This window comes from Podarcis filfolensis, assembly GCF_964270895.1.
Source record: "Podarcis filfolensis genome assembly, chromosome: 1".
Taxonomy (NCBI): domain Eukaryota; kingdom Metazoa; phylum Chordata; class Lepidosauria; order Squamata; family Lacertidae; genus Podarcis; species Podarcis filfolensis.
This window is the reverse complement of record NC_139604.1, coordinates 105,148,172-105,174,948: the sequence shown is the minus strand read 5'-3', so window position 1 is coordinate 105,174,948 and position 26,777 is coordinate 105,148,172. Positions and strand designations below refer to the sequence as shown.

Below are 26,777 nucleotides of genomic sequence, written 5' to 3'. Positions count from 1 at the left end.
CTGTCTCCCAGGTTGTAGTTTCCGTACACCTGAGCAGATGCATCTTGTGTCTGCTGCTGCCCAGAGTCATTGTTCTTCCTGCCGTAGTCATTTGGGCGTTCAGACTGTACAGTGAACGTGAATGGGTAGAAATGGATGCATCTTCAGTTGAAAGTCTAGCATGGAGGTGCGTAGGGCTCTCCTCCAAACAACTGAGAAGGAATCCTTAAAAACATTCCGCTCAAAAAGCCTACTCAGAGGAGGACCTCTGGTACTTTAATTCCTACCATGACCACTACATGCATCCACTTGGACATTCAAGGCACACTGAAATTCTTGCACATGGCTGCGTGGGAATCTGATAAAGCCATTCCTTAGTGTGGGAGGTGGTGAGGAGGGCTCACTATACCTTCCCCCCTTAGCTAGGGCTTAGACTTGAAAGGGCAGGGACTGGAAGAACCTGTTGCCCTCATCTTTCCTCAAGCTTTCAACAATTTGTGCATCCAGAGAGTTCTGCACTGATATTCACCGGCTGGTGCCTGGCTGGCTTACAAGCTGCCCGTTACAGGCTTGACAGAAACTACACCCCCCCTGTTGGAGCTACGCATTATGGGTTCCTGAAAGTGTCTCCATCCTCATGACAATGGAGCTGTGCTTTCTGTCACCTTGCTCTCCCTCTCAGCTAGCTCTGACTTTGGCTCTATTACTGAGGTGGCATTGTGGCACCAGCAGGCATCAGTCTGTGTCCTGTATCCTGGTGGGCTGTGAGGGCAGCCTTCTCCCTGACCACTGTATCAGATTGGTATGCAGACATAGGACTCTCAACAAGGGTTTTTTTTTCACTCTGGAAAAATGAGCCCACCCAACGTTCTTTGGTCTCTATTTTGTGACCCACATAAGGTAAAGATGTCCACGCCAATTTCTCTTTTTCAGACAGGATGCAAACTTTGCCTCTTTTACATGTCCCATGGCTACTGAGTAGACCCTGCAGCCTTGCCCCCTTCCCCCCGGCTATTAATTGTATTACATTTGATTATTGATATAAAATTGTTTTTATAGTTACATTGAATTTAGAAATTAGATTAGGAGAAGCTAAGTCCAATTTTTTTACACAATTAAGAAATAAATATAGTGGGGGGTCTATCTGGGGAAACGTCATAGAAAAGGATAGCAGTCCTTGATTTATTCGAGTGTTGTATGTTGGTAATTAATAGTAGCATCATATCAAAAGTCCCCAAACCAGGAATTGTTTTATGGGAAATGTGCATCTCAAAGTTAATACTTTCCATTGGGCATTATCCAAAATGAGCAATCTCTGAGAAGCCTCATCAATGTGAGAAGACACTTTGAAAATAAATCTAATTGCTGGGCCATCTCCTGTATATTTTGTAGTATGAGAGATTTTCAGGAGGGATGCGAAGAAGGAAAAGGCAGTCACCTTATGAACCAAGTAAATGAGTTTTTTGCTACTCCCACGAATACGCCGGCTGGAAGAGGTGGTACATGATGTTCATCTGTCATGTTTCACCAGAGCCGCTAGTAAGTGACAACAAGCCTCAGTTTGTCTCTCTTGGGCTTAAAACTTTTATGAAGATGAATGGTGTGCGTCACATCAAATCAGCACCATCACAGCTAGCAACAGCTTAGGTGAAAGATTTGTTCAAACAACAAAACAAGCCCTGCTTTTCTCAGAGGAAAGAGCATCTGTTCATAAACACTTGGCTAATTTCTCATTATCTTATTGAAACAGCTCACACCACTGCAAGAGGGGTCCCCAGCATGGCTAATGCTCCCACTGACAGTTGGGGACCTGCTTTGATTTGCAGAGATCACTGAGTGTGAGCTACATTTGTCCAGGTATATCAACAGGGGAAACAAATGAAAAATAGCAAATTCCAATAGCTGCAGGCAGTATTGCTTGCAATTGGACTACGGAGGCAAAGTGGGCTCCTGCCCCAAAAATGCATAATTTTGCTTCTCCCTCTGGAAACATCAAAAAGCATTGCATACTGGAGATATGTTGATGAACCTTCATCAAGTATACAGGCCCCTCATTAAATGAATGATCTGTTACCTCTCAGCTTGTTTGGACAGGAGCTTTGCACACTCTGTAAGATGTAAGAGATGCAGGTTACACATATAACAGTGTGAGATGGGACTTCATGTGTGGAATATCACTCAGAATGCATAAAAAGCTCCTGCAAGGAGAGATTTAGCATATCAAAGATAAATGTAGTTGCCAGCCAGCCAGCAAACAAACCACCCTATGAAGGGCATAGCTGCGATCTTTTTCTAGTGTAACTTGGGGACATTGGAGAGATGAGAGGGTGAGGCAAGCAAAGATTGCTGCTTCTTTTCATTCCTGTACTGCGGCAGTGGAGAATTTGTTAGACTCCAACTCCCATCAGCCTCAGCCAGCATGGCCAATGATGGGAGTTGGAGTTCAACAACCTCTGGAGAGCCACAGGTTCCTCGTCTCTGCTCTGCATCCTGGCTTGGGTGAGCTTGCCCACAGAGATAACTCAAGGGATAAGTCAGAGTACCATAGCACAAAATGTGCCTATGTCAGAATAAATGCTGCCCAAACAAAATATGCATCTCAGGCCAAAGGCAGTGGGTGAAAAACACAACATGAGAACCATTATTATCATCCTTACTAATCTTCATGATCAATTATAAAAGGAGATCAGAGCCTGATGGTCATTGAGCAAAATAACCCAATCTTCTCCATCAGCATTTTCATTTCTGTAGTAATGCAAATCCTCTCAGTGCATACATGGCTCATTTGAAGTTGGTTGCTTTTAAAATAGAGAATGGACAAAATGTGAAATAAATTTGGTTTGTGGAGGAGAAAGAGAGGCTTTTTGCTATTTCTTCATGAATATCTTTTTATGGTAATTGTCAATGAAATGAACAGTTCGTAAAGAAAAGAAAAAAGACAGAGCAAACTGAACAAGAGAGATAGGAGTAAATAAAAATATAGATGTAGATTAGTGGAGAGAGAATAAATGAGAGGGCAAGAGGGAATAGTGACCTACTTAGAAAAAAAAATTAAAGGGGGGAAAAACAGGGTGGAAGATGGAGATGTGTGGCATGCTGAGAAGGAAAGGAGATAATGGGGAGGAGAGAGGCATTCTAAATGAGGTGAACAGGCAGATGCTCACTGAGACGGCTCAGGATTATTGATGGATTATTGATCCAGGGCATGTAGCAAAACTGAACCTACCGAAACATTACTTTTCTCAAGAATAGCTGCCATTTCAGTTCAATGGTATGATCAGAGAGTAGAGAAGAGCTGAGCACATCTCTGAATACCATGGAATTATGAATAATTGCAGGTCAAAGGATGACATTGTGCATATAGCTCACGTCCAACATTAGCCTGGCATTCAGTTTTAACATATATGGTGATGCTCCATGGATAAATAGGAATGAAAATCTTAGTAGAAGAAATAGTATTGATCTTTTGATAAAATGCTAGAACAAAGACTTTAATCAGCAAACTGAAACAGAAACGGCTGAAGCCTAAATAGTATATATTCAGTGCAAAATTGTTTATCATTTACTAGATCTCTATATTAAAGGGCATAGGTGTTTAGGCAGCATTCCATGCAGGGGAGAAGACCAAAATGACAGTCCTTGAATTAAAGTGCAGTAAAAATTGCAGTGCAGGAATCTTTTCGATTCACATTTATAGGATGGAGCAGTGCTGTATGGGCTTTATCATGTGGGGTTGTATAGTGTTTTATTCTGGTCCTTTTAATTTTACCACCTTATCCTAGCATGGTTACATTTCCTTGTTGCTCAGGCAGCCTCACTGGGAGCCTTTGAACCTCCCATTGTTTCTAAAAATGACACTTTGCAAGATTCACCTGAAGATCTTTCCATTTCCTTTTCACTTTTTTATCCTCTGAGTCATTTTCTGTTTCCAGCAAATCTGTTGCATTTTTATCCCAATTGTTAGCGTCAGTGATGCACACAATCGGTTTCATAGGCAGCTGGCTGGTGGTTGCTGAGAGATCAAGCTGAGCCTGGAAGCAGGTAACAGCAAATCTTTGGGGGGTATTTCAGAGTTGTGGTATCTTACTGGGACAGGAGATGCTGGACAACAGATGTCAGCCTATAGTCAGGGTCTGCTCTTCAATTGAGGTAGCATGTAGCCACCTAGGGCACTACCATTCAAGGGGAGCTCTCCATGGTACTGATTGAGCTGATGTTAGTTCTTTGCTCACAGGGCTGATGGAGGGCGACAAACAGAAACACCACCAAACAATGCAGCTCCATTGTTCAGGCATCTGTGGGGCTTGAGAGGTAAATGACAGTGGTGGACAAAGATAGTTAAGGGGGCCAGAAATGGGAGGGATGTGGGAGGTCTTATGCTCCAGAACTGAGACAGGACTGATAGGCCAGCATCCTTACTGTTTATCCCAGACTTAAGAGATGAAACAGGATGCCAGAGACAGTCAAGACCCGCCCTGACTTCACTCTTTTTGTTCCCATCTTACCTTGAGATGAGCAGGTTCCTTGCCTGGCCATCTCCACAGCAGATGTTGACAAGGAGCTACTGTTTGTTGCCACAGGGCTAGACTGCTGTTGGTATGTGGCAGAGAATGGGCAGGCTGGGCAAATCAGAACCAGGGTTAGGAGTCTCAGGCTCAGTTGAGCTGTTCTTTGTCTTCCCCAGCTGCAAGCATGGTGAAGATGAGGGTGAGAGTTGTGTTTTGTGTCCTATCTGTGTTTATGAGAGTGTACAAGAGGATGTCTGAATGCATAAGGAATCTACTGCTATCTGCTGTAAAAGGAGATCAGTAAGACTGCTGCTTCTGCCATGCATTCACTGTTACATTCACTAGTCTCAGCCTTATATCTGTAAAATGAGCAAATATTTTCTACATGCTTCATTCATTGACCATATGTTGTAGACTTGACTTGTAGTGTGTGGCTTGGCTCATTTCCTTTCTATTTGCACTGCCTGCAGGCCATTTTCCACTTTCTGATTGTGGCACAATGGCTGTCATGTTGTGAGCTAGGGTTGTCTAATATGATAATGGATGTTATTCTGTCCAATATATAAAGAGTACTCGGGCAAGGAATGTTAGACATACTGGGTAGAATTCAATGTATCACTAAGAGTGCAGAGAACAAGGTCTGCTTGTAGAACTAGACTTTTCCACCCTCGTGTACCCCCTAAACGTGTTCTGGGGTTTCCTGCAGCCCTCCAAAGCAAATTTAGGGGGTGCAGGAGGAAAGAGGGGGGACGGTCCCATTGCATAAGCAGACTTTGTTCCATGCATGCAACAACTTTGATGGAGTTGGGGGAGGAGTTAGTAGCCAGCAGCAGCTTGTGGGAGCTATTGACCAGGAGCTCTTGACTAAGTCTTGTAAACAGGGGTGTTTGCAAGGGCATTTAGCAGAGGAATTTGAAGAAGAGGCCCAGGTTGCTCTCTCATAGTGTACATAGGAGCAAGAGACAGGGACCACTGACCAAACCCAAATAGACTAATGGTTCCTCATCTTCCTGGAAAAAAGTGACAACTGGGGTGCCACAGGGTTCTAGCCTGAGCCCATTGTTGTTCAACATCTTTATAAATGGGTATGTTTAGCTTGAGAAGAGATATGATAGCCATCTTTAAATATCTCAAGGGCTCTCAAGAGCAAGCGTGTTTTCCCCTGCTCCGGAAGGTAGGACCCAAGCCAAGGGTTTCAAGTTACAAGAAAGGAAATTCCAGTTAAACATCAGGAATAACTTTCTGACAGTAAGAGCTGTTTGACAATTGAATAGACTCCCTTGGAAGGTGGTGGACTCTCCTTCTCTAGAGGTTTTTAAGCAGAGTTTGGGTGGCCAACTGTCATGGATGCTTTAGCTGAGACTCCTGCATTGCAGGGGGTTGGACTAGATGACCCTTGGGATCCCTTCCAACTCTATTATGCTGTGAAGCCTATTACTCTTAATAAACAAAGAGGATTCTTGGACTTTGAAATGGCTTTGCAACTCAGCCCTTGTAAGAAGTGTTTCGTGTCCCTGAATTGCCAATAAGGAAGAAGAAGATGTGGCTCAGTACTATTTTAGATTAAACTGATTCAGAGCAATCAAAGTAGGATCCAGAAGCAGTAGACCAGTAGCTCATCCCTTACAATGGCCTTTTGCCATCCTTTTAGCATCATGTCCTGGCATTAGCATGAGGTCAGGATGGGTGTTTTGTAACTTGAGCTGATTTTACACCTACAAGGCAATCTTGCTGTGCTATACAGTAAACGCCATGTTACAATGACAGTGTAGAGTAGCCTGAAGGGAACACGAGCATCAGAGGGCTGCAAAGGGTGATTTTATACATCTTCCTGCAGCGCAACTCAAATTAAACCACACTCCCAAGCTAACGCAAAAAAGCATGGCAGCTGTTGGTTCCCCTGAACACCTTAATAGCAGACTCACTTCAGTGTACACATCTGACCCACTGCCAACCTGTGCAGGAGGAAGTTCAACGTGGTAATGAGTATGTTGCACTTTCACGAATCTCCATTGCTACGGGTCAGTGGTGCCTATTCAAGGAGATGAAGTACTACACTCAGGGGAGCTGCGTGTTACAAAACAGTGGCATATAAACATAAAAAGTCTAGCAAAGAAACTTCAGAGCTGTCAAACGCTACATGCAGCATCCATCACAGTGAACATCAGGATTTCTGAAAGATCCTGGAGAATCAGGGGTTTGGCGTATGCTTGCTGCTACTTGAGAAACGTCAAGCAAATGGGTGACTTAGAGGGATTGCAGTGAAGTTTCTATTGCCGGGTGACTGCTAGTGGGGAATGTTCATGCCGGTTTTGAGGCGCAGAGGCACGGATCAGGGGCCAGAGCACCAGGAAGCCATCACAGCCACCTTTCAAGCACCTCAAAACTATTCTATCCTTCTAGGGAAAGCTCAATCCTGAACACAAATAAATGCATCTTGTATTTAGCAAGTAATAACAAAAGAAGACCTCGCTGGATCAGACCAAAAGCTCATCTAGTTCAGCATTCTGCTATCACTGTGGCCAATCAGTTATACTTTTTTCTCCAGGTATCAGTTGCTCAAGCATTTTTCTTTTACACACTTTATTATCTTTCCCACAGGCTGTCAGTGCATGGTTAGAGAGACATTTGTCCAGCAACACCAGTGATTGGATATGTACTGAAATGCCGCACTTTGTGATGAGGCTAACATTGCCTGTTGCTTCTTTCTGGGTAGCAGAATGTTCTTTCTAAGCTAAATATTCATTCCTTACACCATTCCTCACTCGCTGTTTATTCATATTAAACCAGTGGCATTAAACACTGGTGGAGTGTAATAAAACTAAGGATAAAGGCAGTTTATAAGGAAAAGATACAGAGTTTATACTTAGAAGTTTAACTGGGAAGATTAAAGGCATCTTATAAGGGAAGAACAAACAGGAAAGAAAGAAAGAACGTACATGACTACATAGATCATAAACACACCCCTAACATTGAGAGGTGTAACAATAGTCATCTTTACTAATAGCTATTGATAGCCTCACCCACCATTGCAGTTGCCATTAAGGAACCTTTTAATGAGGGTGAAAGAGGAGAGCGCAAAATATGGTCTGAAGCTCAACATCAAAAAAAAACGAAGTTCATGGCCACTGGTCCCACCACCTCCTGGCAAATAGAAGGGGAAGAAATTGAGGCAGTGAGAGATTTTACTTTCTTGGGCTCCTTGATCACTGCAGATGGTGACAGCAGTCACGAAATTAAAAGACGCCTGCTTCTGGGAGAAAAGCAATGACAAACCTGTTAAGGTGTTCCAGTTACAGATAGGTAGCCGTGTTGGTCTGCCATAGTCAAAACAAAAAATTTTTTTTCCTTCCAGTAGCACCTTAAAGACCAACTAAGTTAGTTCTTGGTATGAGCTTTCGTGTGCATGCACACTTCTTCAGATACCTTCAGATACCAGGTATCTGAAGAAGTGTGCATGCACACGAAAGCTCATACCAAGAACTAACTTAGTTGGTCTTTAAGGTGCTACTGGAAGGAAAAAAATTTTTTTGTTCTGTTAAGGTGTGAAACCTAAGACGCTGGCAAGTTAGCAATGCCATGTGACTTTAAGTAGTCAAGCTCGTTAAGTTGTTAAGTTGCTCAGTATATAAAGAGTGTTTGTTTTCTCTGCCTGTGGGGCGTGAAGCAAAAATGTCTGAAAGCTCCGGAGGTGTTTCTGTTATCTTTCTGCAATAAACCTGTCTTTGGAAAGACAGGCTTCCCTGTGTCGTTATTTCTTTGCTGCTGAGACTTTGAAGCTTGTACTGCAACAAGAATCTCTGCACTGGACTTAATTAATGCTCTGCAAAGAGAACTGTTGCTGGTGGCGCAGCGGAAGCGTTTACTGGACCAGTACACAGACTCTCTTAAAACCTAGACAGCATCTTAAAAAGCAGAGACATCATCTTGCCAACAAAGGTCCGTATAGTTAAAGCTATGGTTTTCCCAGTAGTGATGTATGGAAGTGAGAGCTGGACCATAAAGAAGGCTGATCGCTGAATAATTGATGCTTTTGAATTATGGTGCTGGAGGAGACTCTTGAGAGTCCCATGGACTGCAAAAAGATCAAACCTATCAGCCCTGAGTGCTCACTGGAAGGACAGATCCTGAAGCTGAGGCTCCAATACTTTGGCCACCTCATGAGAAGAGAAGACTCCCTGGAAAAGACCCTGATGTTGGGAAAGATGGAGGGCACAAGGAGAAGGGGACGACAGACGACGAGATGGTTGGACAGTGTTCTCAAAGCTACCAGCATGAGTTTGACCAAACTGTGGGAGGCAGTGGAAGACAGGAGTGCCTGGCGTGCTCTGGTCCATGGGGTCACGAAGAGTCGGACACGACTAAACGACTAAACAACAACAAGCCTCATCCACCATTGCAGTGGCCAATCCCCCTTTAAAAAGTCTTCAAGCTGCCATATCTTGTGGGTCAGTTATCCATTGCCAAGGAGTCCGGAGGGTTCAAAAGACCCAGCTCTCTGGTTTGCTGTTTCAGCATGGAAGAAACAGACCCAAAAGGGGTATATTTGGATTGCCAGGTAGAGATGATGCTGGAAATTTCAGAAACTATTGCTGCCTTGTGTGTAAGCTTTTGTTCTTCTTCAGAGAACCATTTCAGACATTATGTAATGCTCAGGGAGTGTTGGGCTTTGTGAATCCCCCCACTGGGTGCAAAGTGAAAAGCAAATTTATAATTGATGCCAAAGAACAGGCAGCATGAGGGACTGGTGCTTGCTGCATCCTTCACACGGGCATGTGTTTTAGAGCATTTCTAATGCAGGAGACAAGAAAGGATTTTAAAGGGAGGATGAGGGTAGAGATAATATCAAAGGCAAGCAGATAGAGAGCCCTGCAAGGCAACCCTGTGCATGTTTGCTCAGACATAAGTCTGTCTGCCTTCCATAGGACTTTTTCAATCGTGCGTTTAGGTTTGCTGTGTAAAGAGAGGGCTGGAAACATGCCGCTGATATGAAGCAAGACCAAACAATTCAGGGCAAGAGTTATATGGCCAAAAACAACATTTGAAATTATGGCGGCAAACTAGTTGTTAAAAGCATTGAAACATTTCCAAATCAAGGGTTTACATTCAACATGGATCTTAAGAAGAAAAGAAAAGTAATAATATTCTTATCTGGTTCCTTTCAACTTTCAAAGTGCTGGCTGCGGGGGAGAGGATAAAGGCAAGACAACAACAAATGTCATTACATTATTTTAAACTATAGACTAATTTATGGAATTCACTATGTAGAGCCAATTCAATTTCACTTTGGCCACATTACCCTGTGCTTGGAAGTGCACGGTATTTTCTCAGATCAATTTTCCATCTTTCACAGTTGGACAGTGCTTTGATAACTGTCTGCTTTCTTCCTCCTGCTGTAAAATTCCTATTTGAATAGCAAAATTTGATATCACCTTCCACAGCACAACAGGGAATTTGTAGCTACGTTGTCTGGGGACATATAACAGATGACACTGCTGTTTTTAAAAGTGTTGCTGGTCTTTGAAGGGAGAGGTAAAACGAATATTTATATATTAAAAATAACAATGAGGAGGAATAATCAGAAATTCTATGGTAGCAGCTGAATAGGCTCCACCTTAAACAGAAGCGGCTTGGGGTGGCACAACAAGAATCTGGGTCAATTATCCCTCAGCTTCCTTAACTACGAAGCTAGTGAGAACTGACCAATTAAATATACTGAGTGTATTACATAGGATGTTACTCAACTTACAGATCCAGATTAGCTGATCCTGACTTGTTCTAGTAAGTATATATGTACAGTATGTACCGACACCATAAGAACAAAAGAAAAGCCCTGCTGAATCACACCAAAGGTCAAACTAGTAGAGCAAAAATATTATGATTACTATTACAGTGGTACCTCGGGTTAAGTACTTAATTTGTTCCGGAGGTCTGTACTTAACCTGAAACTGTTCTTAACCTGAAGCACCACTTTAGCTAACGGGGCTTCCTGCTGCCACCGCGCCACCAGAGCACGATTTCTGTTCTCATCCTGAAGCAAAGTTCTTAAGCTGAAGCAATATTTCTGGATTAGCAGAGTCTGTAACCTGAAGCGTATGTAACCTGAAGCGTATGTAACCTGAGGTACCACTGTACTATTATTTCTTACCTACCCTTCACCATGAGGTCACAGAGCAGGCTACAATAATTTGAAGATACAATATTAAAGAGTGACCAGCCAGATGTTGCAGGGAAATGAGCACACAGGTCCAGTTACCAGTTGCTCTCGGCCCAACTAGATACTCACTGACAAAAGTCCCCTGGACCTGCTCCTCTTCATTATCATTGCACCTTGTTTGTTCACCTGCCTTGTGATCCGGCTCAGGTGTGGGGGGCCAGCAAGCAAACAAGGGTGGCAGTGAGAAGGAGGAATTGCCACTGCTTGCTTGCTCATTGGCAGTGTCTATGGTGGTAGCAGTGATGAGGCAGAGGAGCAGCGGCAGTGAGGGGAAGACTTTGAGAGTATCTTTCCCAAAGGCCCTGCAGCCCTCAAGTAGAGTATGAAGGCAACAATATGCTGTTTACCAGCATATTGTTAGAGGCCCCCTGAACACGGAGACTCCACTTAGCCATCATGGATAATAGCTAATCTGGCCCACATAAGTTTTGGGTGGGGAAAACAGTCAAACTCTGACATGTGTGACAAGTACAGCTTTTAGAGAATACCACAGGGACCAGAAAATAAAAAAGGAGCTTTGTTATCCAAGAGACATGCTTGGGACCATGTTGGTCTCCTGTGACTCTCTAGAATCCCAAAAGCATAATTTGTAGAAAGCACCGTTTTAATCAATGTCATTCTTTCCAACAATCATTGATGTGCTTTTCTGGCATATTCTACAATTAGATACCCCCAGAGAGAAATGAACGTTTGGGTCATTTTCTTTTCACGGGGGTTTTGAGCTACTTTCTGTGTTATGGATTAGAGTCATTTGGACCATTTTGTTTCTAGGCGAGCGGGGGCACTTCTTCTTCCCACAAATATTTCACACTTCCTTTGCACCTGCCGACAGGCGGCTAGGCCCCGGGGCCACAGGTCTCTCCTCCTCTCAGAGTGTTGCCAGTGAACAGCAGGAAGCAGTTTGACAAGGGCAGCCGTAAAATTAGTGATGTGGTAAAGTTCACGGTTCTGCTCATAAATTTCATTTTCAAAGAGGCGAAGCGTGAGATGAGAGGCCATAAAACTGAAGAGCCCAAGCTAGTGTCTGATTTGAAGCTTCGCTTTTGTGCAGAACTGCAAGCCAGCTCTGTCCGCAGGCCAGTTGCCATGGGGACGTGGCAACAAAGGGGAATGGGGATGTTATAGTCCCCAGGTCGGCAGTGCAAAGGAGCAGGACTCCTGCCCAGGGAACTCTTAGCTCTGTCCATCACTGGCACGTACTGAAGCCCAGGGTTTTGTTTTATTCATTCGTTCGTTCACTTCAGTGATATAAAGAATTGAAATGTTCCCCTCTGAAGTGAGCGTTGCCTTGGGCTGTTAGTTAAAAACACAATCAATACACGCTAATAGTTCTAGCACCATCCGCTAGAGATGCCTTGTTGAGGCAATTTATAGGAGATGAACATTTTCTTGCTGAAGCGCTGGCCTCATTCCTTCCTCTCTTGTCTGAGGGCCCTCTAACAATGGGGGGGGGGTGAGGGGCTGCCACACAAACAATGTGGCATACTAAACTGCCAATGTATTTATTGGCCACCTTAAAATAATAAAAATGTATCCACTGTCCATTTTAAAGTAATTTTTTTATTCAGCCATTCTTTTTAAGCTTAAAGATAGCAGTGATACATATGGTCACTGAGTCAACAGTGTGATGAAAGCTAATGCTATTCTAGGCTGCATCAACAGAAGTAGAGTGTCCAGATCAAGGGAAGTAATAGTACCACCCGCGTCTGCCTTGGTCAGACCAAACCTGGAATACTGTGTCCAATTCTGGGTACCACAACTTAAGAAGGATGTTGACAAGCTGGGATGTGTGCAGAATAGGTCAACCAAAATGATCAAGGGTCTGGAAACTAAGCCTTACAAGGAGCGCTTGAAAGAGCTGGGTATGTTTAGCCTGGAAAAGAGGAGACAGAGAGGAGATATGATAGCCATCACTAAATATCTCAAGGGCTGTCACATGGAAGAGGGAACAAGCTTGTTTTCTCCTGCTCCGGAGGGTAGGACACAAACCAGTGACTTCAAGTTACAATAAAGGAAATTCCAACTAAACTTCAGGAAGAACTTTCTGACAGTAAGAGCTCTTCGACAGTGGAATGGTCTCCCTCCGGTAGTTGTGGACTCTCCTTCCTTGGAGGTTTTTAAGCAGAGGGTGGATGGCCATCTGTCATGGATACTTTAGTTGAGATTCCTGTATAATCATTATCATCATTAATGGGTCCTCTTCCACGTTGCAGGAATTGTTATTTGAGTTGGTGGGAGGGGGTTGTTCAGGGGGCTGTGAATATCTGTGACTGAAAGGTTTTGTTCCTTAGCTATTCAGATCAGCAGCTGTGTTCCTTCTCTCATGACCACCATGGCATGCTGAAGAACAGATTGTCATATCCTTGTTTGCTTACTCAGTTAATACATGAGGTTATGGCAGCAGAACCGTGAATAAGTCTATGAGTATTTATCTATGAATGAGTTTGGTAGAGAATTGGTTTCAGAGACTGACAGATGCTATGTAGCAAAGTGTATTTTCTACTATCCCATTCTCAGTTGGTGAAAGCATATTCAAGCTTTTGATTTTGCATTCTTAATTTGCTCAAAGACTTGCACACTCACTTATAAACAGAGGCTGGCTCAGTAAGAAGTGTGACTCTCTCCCTCTCCTTCTGGTTTTGACAGAGAAAGCCCTTTCTAAGTAACTCTGATTATCCTTTGAAACACTGAGGTAGAAGGTTTTACTTGCCAGCGTCAGTAATTTGCAGCATGATATGAGTCACTTCTGAAGAGTGACCTGTACCATCTGCAAAGATTTTCAGAATCAATGTAGTGCATTGATATTTCTCTGAAAATTATACCAGTTTGAAAAATTGCAAATTACTACGCAGCTTCCACTTAAGTGCTTCTATTTACAGTGCTGTTTATTTGCTTACATTTTATGCTGCAAAAGTATGTGTGAAAAGAAACCGTGCTAATCATGCATTGTAAGTATTACCTGTGGGTGAAAGCTGTCATAAATGCACCCCTTTTTTGTCCACCCCTCCTGTTTTGTGGGTGCCAATTATATTTGATCCCTCGTAGCTGCTATGCAAATTTGTTAGACGAGCAGCAACAGTATTATGACACATAACAATAAAAATATGAAAACGCTTATTTGATTGCAGGTTTAATGGCTATTCATAAAACCCATGTTTGTGCAAGAGAAGCTATGAGGGTAAGAGAACAAATTGGTGCCTTTTTGCCCTAGAATAACCTAGTGCTCCCATTCACGGAATCTACATATCAATTGAAAGTTTTTTCAGCAATTACTATGATTTCAGAGTGACTAATAAGATATCAAATTTAAGGTTTCAACACATAGGTTTAGAGAGAAAAATAGCAGTTTGGCCAATTTATTCACAAAAAGAGAATAATTCAACGAAAGGGAGGAAAGGAAGGCAACACAGTCTGTAATCTCTACATTTCATAGCTTCATCTTTCATTTAATCCCTCCCTTAGCTGCTAAAATGCTATGAAATATGTACGAGCATTATATTAGTGTTATTGTTGCTTTTATTGTTATGATTATTGTGCTTTAAAATTGTCAGCATGCACAGTGTAGGGACAGATGGTAATATGTGCTGCTAATGGGAAAGGGTTCAACAGAGAAGAGAATAGGCATTATTGTTAAAGTTTGGATCAGCTGATAGACTGATAGACTGTGCCTGGTATGAATGTGGGAATGTGAGAGACAATGAAGGGGGAATGATCACTCTGAAGGAATCATTAGGGACCAAGCCCTGCCCTGTGGAACTCCCTGCCACTAGAGGTCCACCAAGAACCACCCCAGTCTTCTTTTAGATGTCTTCTGAAAGCTGTCTTGTTTTCTTTTCCACCACCTAATTATCTACTAATGCTTTATTGCTCTTTTTCATTATGTTTTTTATGGCTACTTCTATTGACCTTATTAAATTTTGCATGTTGTACACCACCATGATATATCTAATGAAATAGCATTCTGATCATTAAATAAACAAAATGTTTCATACAAACCCCTCCCCACCATCCATGCATTTACATGGGCTTCCAATAATATCCTCTTAATCTTGTGCCATGGGAGGAAGGAAATTGCAAGACAATGATGGCCACCACCATTATGAAGCCAACCCTGTTTCAACAATTAAAAAAAATAGTGTCCTATCATATCGTATCATATCATACACACAGCTCACCTTACAGTATCATAGAATTGTGAAGTTGGAAGGGACCCCAAGGGTCAACTAGTCCAAACCCCTGTAATGCAGGAATCTTAACTAAAGCATCCGTGACAGATGGCCATCCAACCTCTGCTTAAAAACCTCCAAGGTAGGAGAATCCATAAGTTTCTTGAGGGAGACCGTTCCACTGTCGAATAGCTCTTACTGCCAGAAGGTTTTTCCTGGTGTTTATTTGGAATCTCCTTTCTTGTAACTTGAAGCCATTGGTTTGAGTCCTATCCTCCAGACCAGGAGAAAACAAGCTTGCTCCATCTTCCATGTGACAGCCCTTGAGATATTCAAAGATGGCTTTCATATCTCCTCTTGGTCCCCTCTTTCCCAGGCTAAACATACCCAGCTCCTTCAACCGTTCCTCATAAGGCTTGGCTTCTAGACCCTTGATCAGCAATGCTTTGACTTATGTTGTCTTTATTGCATAGTATTTGCAGCTTACAGTAGCCTCTGGGTCAGGGCAGCTGTGGCTGTTCAGATTTTGTTGAAATCCAGGTCCCATCAACTGCAGCCAGCATGGCCAGTGATCAGGAATGGTAGAAGCTGAAGTCAGAAGCAACAGCTGGGAGTCACTTGTTCCCCCCCCCCCATATGGTGTATGCTTTCTGATGGGTTTCCAATGACCCTCTTTTTAGGTTGCCCAAATGCAAGGTCACCCTGTACTTTTTAGGCCTGTTTAATAACAGACATTTTCTGAACATCCTTGTTTCTTCACTGCAGATCACAACCATTTATATCATTTGGGCCAGACAAAGAGAGAGAGAAGCCATTAATTCTGCCGGGTTGGGTAGCTGCATTTCCTGTTTTATTTGCTCTCCAGCAGACAACATTCTGTTTTGCTGTTTCCTCGGCATTCGTAGGTGTTCTTTTTTCTCTCTCCAGATGATATAAATTATTTGGCTTCACCGGGAGCATTTGGAGGATTTCCAGCAAAACCTTTTATCCAGCACCATGAGAAACAAAACATTCAGGAGGAACAGAGATTAACCGACCAAAATGGGTTTGTTCCCACCCCCCCAACCCCAGCTGTCAGTGTGACCTGAAATGAAAATTGTAAAAAAAATGTCAGCTCAGGTTGTGAACAGAACGTTTTATCTAGTTCTTATCCTGCCTTTGCTCCATGGAGCCCATGGCCACATAGGCAAGCTTCAAAGATGGTTTTGCACCCACCAAACCTTGCTTAGCTTCCGAAAGATTGACATCCCGGCTGCCTTCTGACCATGTCAAAGTACTTGCTCTTTTGTTTGTTTGCTAAAGTAATATAATAATAATAATTTATTATTTAAACCCCGCACATCTGGCTGGGCTTCCCCTGCCACTCTGGGCGGCTTTCAACAAAATATTAAAATACAGTAATGCATCAAACATTAAAAGCTTCCCTAAACAGGACTGATTCAGATGTCTTCTAAAAGTCTGGTAGTTGTTGTTCTCTTTGACATCTGGTGGGAGGGCGTTCTACAGGGCGGGTGCCACTACTGAGAAGGCCGTCTGCAAGAGTTTCTTCCCAGTGCAGATGCTAGCTTCAAAAAAGGGATCCCCCCCCCCCGAGGACCAGGGGAGGAGAGGAAAGAGTCACATGTTCTCTCCATGCCTGCTCTGCTCCCATTAAAGATCAGCCTCAGTCATCCCCACTGAAACTATTTTCATTTAAAAAACAACCCTACAAAAACACACTTCCAGAGATAATCCAGGCAACTCCCCATTTAATGTGGGAGTTACGTTCCACGGCACCACACGTTTAAGTGAACACACATATATTAGGAAAACCATTGAAAAAGCCTGCATACGCCCTCTAAACCTCTTTTGAAGCCTTTGAAAACCCCTTTTAAAAACCATAACTCCACCAAACTCCACCGCAACCACTCTCTCCAATCCTCCTTTGTCAATCTCCAACTCTCCACAGGCCTCAAAGGTTGGTGCAAAAGCTCCTGGGATCGCAAGGGCTCATGGGATTGCTAGATTCTGTTTCCGTGCCATTTGGGGGCTTTTTAGGGCTGCTTCCCCGCCCCTTTTCATGCCACTTCTGGGTTTGTGGTGATGCACACTGTTGTGGTCGCACGTGCCTGGAATTCATGTAATTGGGGAGTTCCCTGTACTACTAGATACCAATGTTCATATGTTAAATGGTGCTGGAAACTGTAACTATGAGGGGTAAACAAAGAGTTCTTTGAGGGAAAGAATGTGCATTGAATGTGCTTTAAAAGGATAGTGTGTGCAGAGTGCTGGGCATTGTTTTTTGTGCAGATGGTACCTCACATGCATTCACCTTTCACAACGAGATGTGAATGGCAGATTACAGTGGTGCTCAGAAGGGTTGAAAGGGAGGCAGTGAGATAGGTGTCCCCATGCTGTGGCTTGGCATTGCTCCTCAGCTCCTTCCACCTGGCCCTGTCCTATACTGGCGCCAATTCCCCTGTGCTGGAGTGTAGATTAAAATGGCAGGTACCTATTATGCTGTGTCTAAAAGTCAGCCTTGGTTAGTTTTCAACAGCAAGATCATTGGGGGGCTTAAGCAACAATCTCTCCAGAGTGTCAAATGTTTATTGGCAGTCTGGCATGCAGCACTTGGGAAGTACCACAAAGCATGTTAAGATTATCACGTTTCACATGTGCTGGTGGTTCCACCTTGCTTTCTTTTTAAGGCACTTGCCTACACAGTCCCTTTATATATTGTTGTGCTGTAGGAGTGAATTTGGAAGAGTGATCTGAGAGAAGAGTGAGACGCGGCTTGACAAATAGGTTTGGAAAGGGAAGATCAGGCAGCTGTGCTTCCAAGTCTCGAATGCAGCCAGAGTTTGCCCAGTGAAGGGCTTTTAAGAATGACAGGGCCAGCTTAGTCAATTCAACATTTTCATAGGCAGCCAGAGTGGAGCTAATATGATCAGTGTGGCTCAAAACAGAGAGCCAAGCACGCTGCTTGTTTCTGAGAGAGCTGAGAGTGCTAGAAAAACCTGCTGAGTGAAATTACAATAATCAAGCCAAGACTTGCGGCCACGTGGGTCTCTGTTGCTCTTACAAGGTCACTGCAAGATGCTGTAAATAAGGGCAAAGCCTATGCAAACTGCGCAACGGGGGAAAGCCAAACAGTCTCCTATCTTGTCCTCTGAATGCCCGAGACACAGGGGAAGGAAGAATGAAAAAGTATCCAAAGTGATGAAGGGAGCATCCCTCAACTCCTCCTCCTAGGAATCTAAAAGAGTTCACACTTCAAACACCATGGGTGTCTGCCACTTGCAAATGGGTCTTTGTCAGTGCTGTTTTTCTAGAAAAAGAGGTCACAAACTCCTCCCACATTTTCTTAGAATGGCAATGGCGCCCACCTGAGGGGTGCCAGAACTGAGTTCTGGTGAGCTCCGGCAGAAGAAGAAAAAAGCCCTGGTGTTTACTGTGATGGACACTTAAATGCATTATGAAGTGTGAAGGGGAGATGCATTTCTATTAAAAAATATGGCAGGCATCATGAAACTGTGGCCAGTATCCTCTCCCCAGTGCATATAGCCCACATGTTTATAGACAAATTTCCTGTTTTTTCACACTCCAGTGTTGAGTATGAGGTACACAATCCTGCAAGGATTTTTTTGGCGGGAGAAGCCAAGGAACATTTTCTTGCCATTTGCCTCACTTTTGTTGCATTTAAAAAAAATAAATATTTAAAATCCCCTCATACAAAATCTCAGGGCAGTGTACAAGATTCATAAAAAAAGATAAAATGCCATTTAAACAAAAATTATTTCCCTTGCAATGAATTGATTGCTTGGGGGGTGGGCGTGGAATTGTATTCTGAGGAAGCTTCCTCTGGAGTCAATCCTCCCTCTGCTCCTATTTCCTTAGAGGATATGGGCCCTGGGAGAATGTGGAAAAGTGCTTAGCTCCTCTCCTCCTTCCCTCAGAAATAACTCTGGGTGGGTGAGTGGGGGTGATGGTCTCAAAAGACCACACAGTATAGGAATGGGATGTTCAGCCTCCTTTCACATCTGAAGCAATCAAGGCAGAGGAAAAGGAAGAAATTATTCCACTCCTTCTGTTGGCCAAACAGGAATTGAGCTGTCCCTGCTTCCCCCTCAGCCAACACAGTTCCTCCGCCTGTGGGCTGCCGTCTCTCCTCAGTAGGTTGAGGAAGGCATAGCTCCTTCTGAGGGGGTCACCATGTGGGTTCTCGCTGATGACAAAAGCTGTTTTTTCCAGCAGTTTGTGATTACGCAAGGGAATCTCCATCATTCGATAGCCACTCGTTTCCTGCCTTCTCCTCTGTAGGCCCCTAGGATGTTCACAGAAGGACATACCACTTCACAAACATACTGAGTGAGGCGGTATGTGAAGCAGGCCAGAGCATCTGGGGCATTCCACCTGTCTGGAACCACCCGTCCCTTCACCAATGAATAAACTATTCACATATATTGAAACTTCACTATAGCATGTGTTGTAAAGGTAAAGGGATCCCTGACCGTTAGAGCCAGTTGCGGACGAACTGGGGTTGCGGCGCTCATCTCGCTTTATTGGCCGAGGGAGCCGGTGTACAGCTTCCGGGTCATGTGGCCAGCATGACTAAGCCGCTTCTGGTGAACCAGAGCAGTGCATGGACACGCTGTTTACCTTCCCGCCGGAGCGGTACCTATTTATCTGCTTGCACTTTGACATGCTTTCAAACTGCTAGGTTGGCAGGAGCAGGGACCGAGCAACGGGAGCTCACCCCGTCGCAGGGATTCGAACCCCTGACCTTCCGATTGGCAAACCCTAGGCACAGTGGTTTAGACCACAGCGCCACCCGTGTCCCATAGCATGTGTTGAGTGAGTGCTAACCAAGAGCTACAGAAATTCTGTTTGATTGGATGATTTGCCTTCCTGGTCTGGAGCTCTTGTGAATAAATTGCCCGTGTCTGAATGGTGAGCTTCCCTTAGGAGACACTTGGTTGAGCACCTTAAGTGGACACCCTACATAGTGCTTTGTGGCTGCCAAAATGTATCTCTCGATATGCCATTCCACCTATCAACTGAGTAAAAGGTGGTTTTATTACACAATTGCAATTCACCCAAGTTACAGCTGCTGAAATGCTGTTTTCCATGTAGCTACTGAAGCTACAGGTGCCTCATCCTCTTTTGCATCTGGTTTTGGTGTGGCATTTCCTTAGGTCGCACTTATTAGGCTCAATTTCATGCACACCTTCGTCTATCTAACTTCCTGTCCAGCAGGGGGCAGTGGTGACATAAATATAATTGCTGGCACATTATATCAACTAGCCAAACACCTGGGGTTATTCCAATTTATACCAGTCACTAGGGACCAGCTGAAATGATTTATTGTGTTCTGTGGTCATCTTTCATCCTACACCCTCCAGCTTTAGCTTCCTAGCAGAGTGTGTCTGATAGTGGGCTCTTTTCAAACTTTTTTGCCAGTTTGTGGATTAATCTGAATAGTTAAGCTTGCATTTCCTAATTCCGGTTTATAGATAATGAAACTGCATTACTATTTTGCACTCTGTAGCTAGTAAGAAGGGCTTGCTGACCTAGATAATAAAATAAGTCCATTCCCTCTGCAACCCACATGTTTCTGAGGAACTGAGGAGATGGAGAAGGCAACAGCACGGCTTCCTTGATGGTGTTGTCACATTTTGGGATATTACAAAGTTTCTTACGGTTTATCGGTTCTCATCCATATTGGTACAATTTTGGTACGAGAGTCTACTAGTGAATAGTAGAAATTGATGAATGTCAGGATCTAGCTAATATCTGGAATATAGAAGGGAAGATTCCAGGCCAGTGGAAAGCACAGGCTAAACTTCCTTTCCTCACCTGGGACAGAGGCACACAACACAACAAAAGGTGTTGATGACCCACATCAGAGAGGAAGCCTTGGGCCTGGGCAGACAGAGATTGCCAAAGTGATGGGGAATGGGCAGGCTGTGCTCACAGGAAAAATGTGCCTTAAAAAACCCAAAAACTAAACTTTGGATAAGACCGCTCCCCTTCCCCAGGGGGCATTGCTGGTGGACCTCCGGGACCTCCCAGTGACCCAGGGGTGGGCGGATGGATGCTGCCCACGTCATTAGGGCTCCCAGCCGCATCACCCCCCCTTTTATGTGTTGCTTGGCTTTGGCTTTGCTATGGACTAATGTTGGTCACTTTATTGTTGGGGCCAGGTAGGAATTTTTCCACTTGGCAAATCGGCACCACCCATTTGGTGTTCGCCTACCTTGCAGCAATGTCACAACTTAAGGTTAGGCATTGGGTAAGCCATGTTATGGGAGGGGAGGTTGTTGCCTCCGCCTGCCCCTCCACGCTAAGGGTATCCCATTAAAGAGATCCGGGGGTGTGGTTCCTGTCCAAAGCCTGGCCGTGGGCCAGGATCATGCCATGACCCCATCAGTGACCCTTTGAGATTTCCTGCAGATGGGCAGGAGAGTCAGGATATAGTCTGGCTTCACCCAAATGCCTAAGCCAAACCGCTCACATCTGTAACCAATAAAGTTGTAGCCTAATTTATCCCATTAACCCAACATACTCGTGCCTGTGTGTTTATTTCTGAGGGGAACTGTTGGGTCCGGGGCCTCACCAAGCAAGAGATGGATGGGGAGGAGTTGTTTGGAGCAGACAACAAGGACAGAACCATCTTGGCAGGCTGGCTGAAGGGAGGCTGGCTGAAGAGAGCCTTGGACTCCAGTGCGGCACCGCTGTGGGGAACAAGCCTCTCTTGAGATCTGGACTCCCTCCATCTAAACTCAGGTTTGTACATGTGAATAGATCATATTTCTTAAAGCTACGGCAGTCCCTTCTGCATCTTGATTCTCAAAGGAACACAAACCTTGGGTGAGCACCCGGAAAACACACACCCCACTCAGAATCTTGTCATTGCTCAGCAGAGACTGGGGGTTGCCACGCCACTTTTGTAACAATATGCAGAGTGGAAGAGACATTAAGCGGAATAACTCTTCCCTGGATTCCATATGACATTGTTCTATGGTCAGGCTGCATTTGCAATAAGAGGCTTGTTTAGTGTTATTAATTAGCACTTTGCGGAGAGCAATTATGTCAGAAAGAAGACAAAAGTAGATTAATAAAATGCAGATAGCCATCTGAATGCTGTGTTCGAAGCTAATCAGGCATTCGGTCTAAAAGGATTCATTTGAAAACGGGGGGGGGGGGGGCAGGCCTGGGAGATGGGAGCACACGTCTCATGCCTGCAGAGAAACTGAGTAGGAGTGAATGAAATTGTTTATGGAGAGGATGAGTAAATTGGACATGAGAAAGGATATACAAAGTGATAAATGGTGTGGTAAAGAGAAGGTAAATTAGACTCCCCAGTAATACAGAACAAGGGAACATTCAGTACATTTGCAAGACAATGCTTAAAACTGATGAAACAACCTTTCATGCATTGTTATGAACAAGGATCTTTGCATCAAGCCCATGCTAAATTCTGCCACTGGAGCTTTTTGTTCTGCTGTCCCTCCAGACTCGATAATATTATTACTGAATTATGTGGAACCCGAGATGCTTTCGATCCTCCCATTACTGAATTGGATGCACAGTCCAATATATTTTCTGCTCTCTCAACAATTTTGGCATTCAGCATGCTGCAATAACTTGTATTGGAAATCCAGCAGGTACGGTACATGACTGTGAAAGCTCAGTCAGTGCGAGGTTGAGCAGAAGCGATGCACCCAAGAGCCCTTTTTGCACAGGACACATTCCCTGCTGAGAGAACCCATTGGTGGTCAGCTCACGTGTGTCTGTTTTGCAGTGTGTATCCATCACATGTGGTGCATGAAATACAGTTTCCAAAGTTTAAATGATATATGTGCAGCAGGGTTAGCAAAGGTGGTGCCCTATACATGTTGCGGACTCTCAGACCCTCAAGCATGGCTACTGGTCAGGGAGAATAGGAGCTGTAGTCCACAAAAACTGGGGGGCATCTCCTTGGCCATCCCAGACGTACAGGAAACCAGACATGTCTGAAGCAGCCCTTAGTACAGTAAGCCCCCAATTTGTTGTTGTTTAGTCGTTCAGTCGTGTCCAACTCTTCGTGACCCCATGGACCAGAGCATGCCAGGCACTCCTGTCTTCCACAGTTTCCCATAGTTTGGTCAAACTCATGCTGGTAGCTTCGAGAACACTGTCCAACCATCTCGTCCTCTGTTGTCCCCTTCTCCTTGTGCTCTCCATCTTTCCCAACATCAGGGTCTTTTCCAGGGAGTCTTCTCTTCTCATGAGGTGGCCAAAGTATTGGAGCCTCAGCTTCAGGATCTGTCCTTCCAGTGAGCACTCAGGGCTGATTTCCTTAAGAATGGATAGGTTTGATCATCTTGCAGTCCATGGGACTCTCAAGAGTCTTCTCCAGCACCATAATTCAAAAGCATCGAAGCTTATAACATGGATAAAAAAATAGGTTTCCAGGTGGAAAAATCAAAATTGGAAACTGAATTGTTAGAACCCAAAACTAAAACACTTTCAAGAATGTATAACCTGCTGCTAAAATGGAATACGCAGGATGAAACAGTTAAATCTGCTATGATAAAATGGGCACAAGATGTTGGTCATAATATCATGTTCGCTGACTGGGAACAGTTATGGACCACAGGTATGAAATTTACGGCATGTAATGCCCTAAGAGAGAATATTATGAAAATGATATACAGGTGGTACATGACACCAGTCAAGCTTGCAAAAATCTATCATTTGCCCGACAATAAATGTTGGAAGTGTAAAGAAAATGAAGGAACATTCTTTCACCTTTGGTGGACATGCCCAAAGATTAAGGCTTTCTGGGAGATGATTTATAACGAAATGAAAAAAATATTTAAATATACATTTCTTAAGAAGCCAGAGGCCTTTCTCTTAGGCATGGTCGGCCAATTGGTGCCAAAGAAGGACAGAACTTTCTTTATGTATGCAACTACAGCAGCAAGAATTCTTATCGCAAAGTATTGGAAGACACAAGAGTTACCCACCCTGGAAGAGTGGCAGATGAAGCTGATGGACTATATGGAATTAGCGGAAATGACTGGCAGAATCCGAGACCTGGGAGAAGAGTTGGTGGAAGAGGACTGGAAGAAATTTAAAGACTATCTTCAGAAATACTATAAACTTAATGAATGTTAAAAATGCTTGGATTGGTAACAAGTGGTAATTAGTGACAAAAGTTAGTAAGATTATGTAAAAAAGGTATTGATAAATGGTTAAAAATATTGATGTATAATATGTTATGGTATAAAGTTATAATATTTGAAAAAGGGTAAGAATTTGCTGAATTAAATTTTTATATGGGAATACAAAAGTGGGGAGGCGTGAGGAGGTCAAGAACATAAGTATATGAATTTGAGATTATTGGGAATAATGGATTTGTTTTTATTTTTGTGTTTTTTGTTTAATTTAACTTTTTTTTTTAATTAATTGTGATTCTTTTTTTGTATTTCTGTGTGTTTTGTTTTTTCTGTAATGTATGGTTTTTTATTTTGAGAATTTCTATCCTTCCTTTTTGTAAAATCTTAATAAAAATTTATTTAAAAAAAAAAAAACATAATTCAAAAGCATCAATTCTTCAGCGATCAGCCTTCTTTATGGTCCAGCTCTCACTTCCATACATCAATTTATGTTCATTTAAATTGTGTGCATTCAGCTTTACGTGCATGGTTAAAAAATAAATAAATAATGGAAAGGAGATGGAGTTCTAGGAAAAATGACATTAGCAATCTCACTCGTCATTGAACCCAATGTATTTTGACTATATGTGATTTTGGCATTAGCGGTGGTGTGGCGATTTGTTGGCATCTGTCTGTCTCAAGATGGATGCAGTGGAGTACACCTCTGGGGGTGAAGTCAAACCGCTGGAGAATCAGCGCCTGCTGTGGCTGCAGAAATTGGTAACTTTTAACTGGTTCCTCTCCAGGGTGACCTTTTGAAATATACTCAGAGTCGCAAAGTGATTTCATGCTCTTTATTCAGCTCATAGTGGTGAGGAGGAATGAATCAAAGTCCCCTCACAGTATCTGCTTTGTATACATTATTTACACAATGGGCTGCACATGATTGGCTAATTCCAGAATTCTACCGTAAGCCAATCAGGTTGTGGATTCACTTCTATCTGGAGCATGATTGGGTGGTTCCTGCCAACCAATCATACTGCTGCATTGTTCTAGGACCAATCAGACTGCTGCATTCTGAATCCTATTGTTCTAGGACCAATCAGACTGCTGCATTTTGGATCCTATTGTTCTAGGACCAATCAGACTGCTGCAGTTTGGATCCTATTCAACTCAGTACATAACACCTTTATTATTATTATTATACCTCACCCAGGATTCTGAAAATCCGGGACTGTCTTGGAAACTAGGGACACTTGGTCTGCAACTGTATGTGCCCTCTTATTTGGCCCTAACATTGCATGTTAAAAATTAAAAGTATATATCTAACTGGTTTTTTGTTTTGTTTTTTGTTTAAAAATATATTTTGAAGTTGAGCCAGCTAACAATAAAGCTAAAATTACAGCCACAAGAATAGATGGAAAATTCAAACAGTTTAATAGACTTCATGGTTGGCTTGCTGTGCCTGCCGAATATCTGCAGGGAAACCAATCCCCTGGCTGGCTCTCCTTAGCATAACCTCTTCACAACAACCTCAGCTTACCTCTCTGAAAGAAGCTGTTACCCAAGTGGTTCCAGATGCTGTGTAATTGGCACCTCTCCAGCTTCGAAGCAGTTCAGAGTGTCACTGAGAAACCCGAATGACCAATTTGTTATATATCAATGTGATTCTTTCCTTTCTCCGTGTGTCCCAAAGCTAGTTTATTGTTACCAATATGTCCCTGGGACATCTTGCCTCCTGAGGCTTTCAAGTACTGTACATTTCTTCTCTTAATCCAAACCACTCAAGGTGTGTCTGTGAATGAAGTGTGCAAGGAGACAGCTGGCTTTAGATTTCTCACAGTGCATTGGTGACAGCCTGGCTCCTTTAGCTATGTTTAGCTGGAGGGCTAGTTTGGAGAGGGAGTTGCTGGAGGGCGGCTGTTGCTGCTGTTGGTTTTTTGCATCTTTATTTTCGATTTAGTTGAGATTTATGTGGAAATTGTTCCATTTGGTTCTGTATTTTTTTAATGTTTTATTTATTGTTTATAGGTACATTTGTTACGTTGTAGTTGTGTATTTTTTAATGTTGTAAGCCGCCTTGAACATACAAATAAAATTTTGTCTGCATATGTATGTTTATTCTGTAGTTGCCACTTGCTGCTGGCTCTGGTTCTCAGTGACATATCACTTTTAGGAGGGAAATATTTGCTTAAGTGTTTGCTTTGTCGTTTCTCCTGCACCTGGGTAACATTCCTTCCTGCCTTTCTGGTACCATTTGATAAAGTTTTATGGGCCTGCTGTTAGAGTGATTAAAATGGCTGAAATTACTTCACCATCCCAGATGTAGGGCAGATTGTTGTTGGGTTTTTTTTCCCTAATTCATTGTTCCCAATGACATGCATCATGCTTGGCAAATATATTATCAACCCGAAGGAAAAATGTTTCTGTCTTGTTAGAAGTTTGGCTTATAGCAACTATGCTGGTCCCCCACACCTGGAGTACTGTGTCCACTTATGGGTCTCGTGAAGGGTGGGCCTGATCTCTGGTTCTCCAACATGCCTTGGTGGACAAGTCAAGTCATCCTGTGAATCCACAACTGACAATAGAGGTTCTGTCTGGAAGCACTGTCCCTCAGACCTTGTGGGGGGCTGGACTATATTTTTTGGGGGGCGGGGGATGAACGAATTCCTATGCCCCATAAATAACCCAGAGATGCATTTTAAATAAAAGGACACATTCTACTCATGTAAAAACACGCTGATTCCTGTACCATCCGCGGGCTGGATTTAGAAGGCGATTGGGC

General features: G+C 43.4%; 1 protein-coding gene across 1 annotated transcript in view; it reads left to right on the top strand.

Moving 5' to 3' along the window:
* The first annotated feature begins 3,956 nt into the window (after positions 1-3,956).
* The window catches only part of LOC310765483 (synapse differentiation-inducing gene protein 1-like), a 92,328-nt gene continuing 69,507 nt past the window's right edge, over positions 3,957-26,777 (top strand). The window contains exon 1 of the mRNA XM_083620497.1: positions 3,957-4,020. The gene's annotated coding sequence lies outside the window, so the exon portion shown is untranslated. The remainder of the gene's footprint in view (positions 4,021-26,777) is intronic.